Source organism: Pongo abelii, chromosome 11 (assembly GCF_028885655.2).
Source record: "Pongo abelii isolate AG06213 chromosome 11, NHGRI_mPonAbe1-v2.0_pri, whole genome shotgun sequence".
Taxonomy (NCBI): Eukaryota; Metazoa; Chordata; class Mammalia; order Primates; family Hominidae; genus Pongo; species Pongo abelii.
In genome coordinates this window covers 85,572,931-85,579,903 of record NC_071996.2, presented here as the reverse complement: position 1 = coordinate 85,579,903, position 6,973 = coordinate 85,572,931, and the positions used below count along the sequence as shown (strand labels likewise).

The 6,973-nt window shown below is 39.6% G+C and overlaps 1 non-coding gene across 1 annotated transcript; it reads right to left on the bottom strand.

Annotated features, from left to right (window-relative positions):
- Positions 1–5,836: 5,836 nt before the first annotated feature.
- Positions 5,837–5,945, bottom strand: LOC112132543 (U6 spliceosomal RNA). The gene has a single exon (XR_002914291.1). It is a non-coding gene; the product is annotated as a U6 spliceosomal RNA (small nuclear RNA).
- Between the last annotated feature and the right edge of the window lie 1,028 nt (positions 5,946–6,973).

Here is a 6,973-nt window from a genome sequence, read left to right as displayed (position 1 = left end):
CCCACTTTTTGATGGAGTTTTTTTTTTCTTGTAAATTTGTTTAAGTTCCTTGTAGATTCTGGATATTAGCCCTTTGTCAGATGGATAGATTGCAAAAATTTTCTCCCATTCGGTACGTTGCTTGTTCACTCTGATGATGGTTTCTTTTGCTCTGCAGAAGCTCTTTAGTTTAATCAGATCCCATTTGTCAATCTTGGCTTCTTTTGTCATTGCTTTTTGTGTTTTAGTCATGAAGTCTTTGCCCATGCCTATGTCCTGAATGGTATTGCCTAGGTTTTCTTCTAGGGTTTTTATGGTTTTAGGTCTTAGGTTTAAGTCTTTAATCCATCTTGAGTTAATTTTTGTGTAAGGTGTAAGGAAGGGGTCCAGTTCCAGTTTTCTGCATATAGCTAGCCAGTTTTCCCAACACCATTTATTAAATAGGGAATCCTTCCCCATTCCTTGTTTTTGTCAGGTTTGTCAAAGATCAGATGGTTGTAGATGTGTGGCGTTATTTCTGAGACCTCTTTTCTGTTCCATTGGTCTATATATCTGTTTTGGTACCAGTACCATGCTGTTTTGGTTACTGCAGCCTTATAGTATAGTTTGAAGTCAGGTAGTGTGATGCCTCCAGCTTTGTTCCTTTTGCTTAGGATTGTCTTGGCTATATGGGCTCTTTTTTGGTTCCATATGAAATTTAAAGTAGTTTTTCTAATTCTGTGAAGAAAGTCAATGGTAGCTTGATGGGGATAGCATTGAATCTATAAATTCATTTTGGCAGTATGGCCATTTTCACGATATTGATTCTTCCTATCCATGAGCATGGAATGTTTTTCCATTTGTTTGTGTCCTCTCTTATTTCCTTAAGCAGTGGTTTGTAGTTCTCCTTGAAGAGGTCTTTCACGTCCCTTGTAAGTTGTATTCCTAGGTATTTTATTCTCTTTGTAGCAATTGTGAATGGGAGTTCACTCATGATTTGGCTCTCTGTTTGTATATTATTGGTGTATAGGAATGTTTGTTATTTTGGCACATGGATTTTGTATCCTGAGATTTTGCTGAAGTTGCTTATAGCTTAAGGAGTATTTGGGCTGAGACGATGGCATTTTCTAAATATACAATCATGTCATCTGCAAACAGAGACAATTTGACTACCTCTCTTCCTATTTGAATACTCTTTATTTCTTTCTCTTGCCTGATTGCCTTGGCCAGAACTTCCAATACTATGTTGAATAGGGGTGGTGAGAGAGGGCATCCTTGTCTTGTGCCGGTTTTCGAAGGGAATGCTTCCAGCTTTTGCTCATTCAGTATGATATCCTAAATAGCTCTTATTATTTTGAGATATGTTCCATCAATACCTAGTTTATTGAGAGTGTTTAGCATGAAGGGGTGTTGAATTTTATCGAAGGCCTTTTCTGCATCTATTGAGATAATCATCTGTTTTTTTGTCATTGGTTCTGTTTATGTGATGGATTACATTTATTGATTTGTGTATGTTGAACCAGCCTTGCATCCCAGGGATGAATCTGACTTGATTATGGTGGAAAAGCTTTTTGATGTGCTGCTGGATTCTGTTTTTATTGAGGATTTTTGCATCGATGTTCATCAGGCATATTGGCCTGAAATTTTCTTTTTTGGCTGTGTCCCTGCTAGGTTTTGGTATCAGGATGATGCTGGCCTCATAAAATGAGCTAAGGAGGAGTCCCTCTTTTTCTGTTGTTTGGAATAGTTTCAGAAGGAATGGTACCAGCTCCTCTTTGTACCGCTGGTAGAATTCGGCTGGGAATCCGTCTGGTCCTGGGCTTTTTTTGGTTGGTAGGCTATTAATTACTGCCTCAATTTCAGAACTTGTTGTTGGTCTTTTCAGGGATTCAACTTCTTCCTGGTTTAGTCTTGGGAGGGTGTATGTGTCCAGAAATTTACCTATTTCTTCTAGATTTTCTAGTTTAGTTGCGTAGAGGCGCATATAGTATTCTCTGATGGTAGTTTGTATTTCTGTGGGATCAGTGGTGATATCCCTTTTATCATTTTTTTATTGTGTCTATTCGATTCTTCTCTCTTTTCTTCTTTATTAGTCTGGCTAGTGGTCTATTTTGTTAGTCTTTTCAAAAAACCAGCTCCTGGATTGACTAATTTTTTGAAGGTTTTTTTGTGTCTCTATCTCCTTCAGTTCTTCTCTGATCTTAGTTATTTCTTGTCTTCTGCTAGCTTTTGAATTTGTTTGCTCTTGCTTCTCTAGTTCTTTTAGTTGTGATGTTATGATGTTGATTTTAGATCTTTCCCATTTTCTCCTGTGGGCATTTAGTGCTATACATTTCCCTCTAAACACTGCTTTAGCTGTGTCACAGAAATTCTGGTACATTGTGTCTTTGCTCTCATTGGTTTCAAATAACTTCTTCATTTCTGCCTTCATTTCGTTATTTACCCAGTAGTCATTCGGGAGCAGGTTGTTCAGTTTCCATGTAGTTGTGTGGTTTTGAGTGAGTTTCTTAATCCTGAGTTCTAATTTGGTTGCACTGTGCTCTGAGAGACTGTTTGTTATGATTTCTGTTCTTTTGCATTTGCTGAGGAGAGTTTTGCTTCCAATTATGTTGTCAATTTTAGAATAAGTGCAGTGTGGTTCTGAGAAGAATGTATATTCTGTTGATTTAGGGTGGAGAGTTCTGTAGATGTCTATTAGGTCCATTTGGTCCAGAGCTGAGTTCAAGTCCTGAATATCCCTGTTAATTTTCTGTCTCATTTATCTGTCTAATATTGACAGTGGGGTGTTAAAGTCTCCCACTATTATTGTGTGGGAGTCCAAGTCTCTTTGTAGGTCTGCAAGAACTTACTTTATGAATCTGGGTGCATCTGTATTGGGTGCATATATATTTAGGATATTTAGCTCTTCTGGTTGCATTGATCCCTTTACCATTATGCAATGCCCTTATTTGTCTTTTCTGATCTTGGTTGGTTTAAAGTCTGTTTTATCAGAGACTAGGATTGCAACCACAGCTTTTTTTTTTTCCCGTTTCCATTTGCTTGGTAAATATTCCTCCATCCCTTTATTTTGAGCCTATGTGTGTCTTTGAATGTGAGATGGGTCTCCTGAATACAGCACACCAATGGGTCTTGATACTTTATCCAATTTGCCAGTCTGTGTCTTTTAATTGGGGGATTTAGCCAATTTACATTTAAAGTTAATATTGTATGTATGAATTTGATCCTGTCCTTATGATACTAGCTGGTTATTTTGCTCATTAGTTGATCCAGCTTCTTCATAGTGTTGATGATCTTTACAATTTTTTATGTTTTTGCAGTGGCTGGTACCAGTTTTTCCATTCCATGTTTAGTGCTTCCTTCAGGAGCTTTTGTAAGGCAGGCCTGGTGGTGACAAAATCTCTGAGCATTTGCTTGTCTGTAAAGGATTTTATTTCTCCTTCACTTATGAAGCTTAGTTTGGCTGGATATGAAATTCTAGGTTGAAAATTCCTTCCTTTAAGAATGTTGGCTATTGGCCTCCACTCTCTTCTGGCTTGTAGGGTTTCTGCAGAGAGATCCACTGTTAGTCTGATAGGCTTCCCTTTGGGTTTAACCCGACCTTTCTCTCTGGCTGCCCTTAACATTTTTTCCTTCATTTCAACCTTGGTGAATCTGACAATTATGGGTCTTCGAGTTGCTCTTCTCAAGGAATATCTTTGTGGTGTTCTCTATATTTCCTGAATTTGAATGTTGGCCTGTCTTGCTAGGTTGGGGAAGTTCTCCTGGAAAATATCCTGAAGAGTGATTTCCAACTTGGTTGCATTCTCCCCGTCACTTTCAGGTACACCAATCAAACGTAGGTTTGATCTTTTCACGTAGTACCATATTTCTTGAAGGTTTTGTTTGTTCCTTTTCATTCTTTTTTCTCTAGTCTTGTCTTCATGCTTTACTTAATTAATTTGATCTTCAATCTCTGATATCCTTTCTTCTGCTTGATGGATTTGGCTATTGATACTTGTGTATGTTTCACGAAGTGCTCTTGCTGTGTTTTTCAGCTCCTTCAGGTCATTTATTTTCTTCTCTAAACTGGTTATTCTAGTTAGCAATTCCTCTAACCTTTTTTCAAAGTTCTTAGCTTCCTTGCATTGGGTTAGACCATGTTCCTTTAGCTTGGAGGGTTTTTTTTTGTTTTTTTTTTTTTATACTTTAAGTTGTAGGGTACATGTGCCCAATGTGCAGGTTTGTTACATATGTATACATGTGCCATGTTGGTGTGCTGCAGCCATTAACTCGTCATTTAGCATTAGGTATATCTCCTAATGCTATCCCTCCCCCGTGCTCCCACCCCACAACAGTCCCCAGTGTATGATGTTCCCCTTCCTGTGTCCATGTGTTCTCATTGTTCAATTCCCACCTATGAGTGAAAACATGCGGTGTTTGGATTTTTTGTCCTTGCGATAGTTTGCTGAGAATGATGGTTTCCAGCTTCATCCATGTCCCTACAAAGGACATGAAGTCATCATTTCTTATGGCTGCATAGTATTCCATGGTGTATATGTGCCACATTTTCTTAATCCAGTCTATCATTGTTGGACATTTGGGTTGGTTCCAAGTCTTTGCTATTGTGAATAGTGCCGCAATAAACATACGTGTGCATGTGTCTTTATAGCAGCACGATTTATAATCCTTTGGGTATATACCCAGTAAATGGGATGGCTCGGTCAAATGGTATTTCTAGTTCTAGATCCCTGAGGAATCGCCACACTGACTTCCACAACGGTTGAACTAGTTTACGTCCCACAAACAGTGTAAAAGTGTTCCTATTTCTCCACATCTTCTCCAGCACCTGTTGTTTCCTGACTTTTTAATGATCACCATTCTAACTGGTGTGAGATGGTATCTCATTGTGGTTTTGATTTGCATTTCTCTGATGGCCAGTGATGATGACCATTTTTTCATGTGTCTTTTGGCTGCATAAATGTCTTCTTTTGAGAAGTGTCTGTTCATATCCTTTGCCCACTTTTTGATGGGGTTGTTTTTTTCTTGTAAATTTGTTGGAGTTCATTGTAGATTCTGGATATTAGCCCTTTGTCAGTTGAGTAGGTTGTGAAAATTTTCTCCCGTTCTGTAGGTTGCCTGTTCACTCTGATGGTGGTTTCTTTTGTGGTGCAGAAGCTCTTGAGTTTAATTAGATCCCATTTGTCAATTCTGGCTTTTGTTGCCATTGCTTTTGGTGTTTTAGACATGAAGTCCTTGCCCATGCCTATGTCCTGAATGGTATTGCCTAGATTTTCTTCTACAGTTTTTATGATTTTAGGTCTAACATGTAAGTCTTTAATCCACCTTGAATTAATTTTTGTGTAAGGTGTAAGGAAGGGATCCAGTTTCAGCTTTCTACTGGCTAGCCAGTTTTCCCAGCACCATTTGTTAAATAGGGAATACTTTCCCCATTGCTTGTTTTTGTCAGGTTTGTCAAAGATCAGTTAGTTGTAGATATGTGGCATTATTTCTGAGGGCTCTGTTCTGTTCCATTGGTCTATATCTCTGTTTTGGTACCAGTACCATGCTCTTTTGGTTACTGTAGCCTTGTAGTATAGTTTGAAGTCAGGTAGCATGATGCCTTGGAGGAGTTTTTTTATTACCCACCTTCTGAAGCCTACTTCTGTTAATTCATCAAACTCAGTCTGCGTCCCGTTTTTTTCCCCTTGCTGGCGAGGAGTTGTGATCCTTTGGAGGAGAAGAGGCATTCTGGTTTTTGGAATTTTCAGCCTTTTTGCGCTGGTTTTTTCTCATCTTTGTGGATTTATCTACCTTTGGTCTTTGATGCTGGTGACCTTCAGATGGGGTTTTTGTGTGGACATCCTTTTTGTTGATGTTGATGCTGTTCCTTTCTGTTCATAAAAATATGAAAGGCTTCTCAAATTTGCGTGTCATCCTTGCCCAGGGGCCATGCTAATCTTCTCTGTATTGTTCCAATTTTAGTATAATGTGCTGGTGAAGCGAGCACAAAGCTGGGTAATTTTTTTTTTTTTTTTTTTGAGATGGAGTTTCACTCTTGTTGCCCAGGCTGGAGTGCAATGGTGCAATCTTGGCTCACCACAACCTCTGCCTCCCGGGTTCAAGCGATTCTTCTGCCTCAGCCCTATTGAGTAGCTGGGATTACAGGCATGCACCACCACGCCCGGCTAATTTTTGTATTTTTAGTAGAGACAGGTTTTTTCCATGTTGGTCAGGCTGGTCTTGAACTCCCAACCTCAGGTGATCTGCCCACCTCGGCCTCCCAAAGTGCTGGGATTACAGGCATGAGCCACTGTGCCTGGCCAGACTAAGTTTTACATAGCACACATCACATAGAAAGTTGCCTAAAATGCCTCTTGACATTTCTCCCTCATCCCAAAATGTCACACTTATGGTGTTGTTAGGTTTACTTCATGAGTCTTTTAAGGACCTTGTTGGTTATGATGGGCCTATTTGGATAATCTAGGATAATCCTGTTTTTAATTAGTCACCAAAATTTTATTTAATCTCATCAGATTAGCTATGGTACCATTGAGTGGTCTCTAGTTATGGTGGGGGCAATATTTATGTTTTAGTCAAAATAATAAATGCAGATAGTTTTAGAAAATTAAATAGAATTTACTGTAATCCCAGCACTTGACTCACAGTTCTGCATTGCTGGGGAGGCCTCAGAAAACTTACAATCTTGGCGGAAAGCAAAGGAGAAGCAGGCACCTTCTTCACAAGGCGGCAGGATGGAATGAGCACAAGCAGGGGAAATGCCATCAGATCTCACGGGACTCACTCACTATCATGAGAACAGCATGGGGGAAACTGCCCCCATGATCCAATTACTTCCACCTGCTCCTGCCCTTGACACATAGGGGTTATGGGGATTACAATTCATGGTGAGATTTGCTGGGGACGGAGGGGACACAGCCAAACCATATGAGTTGCCGTGTCACGCCAGGCCCCTATTGACTTCAGTAAGGATGGTACCATGTTCAAGAAGCTGAAGAAGGGACCCAGAGCCAGCAAA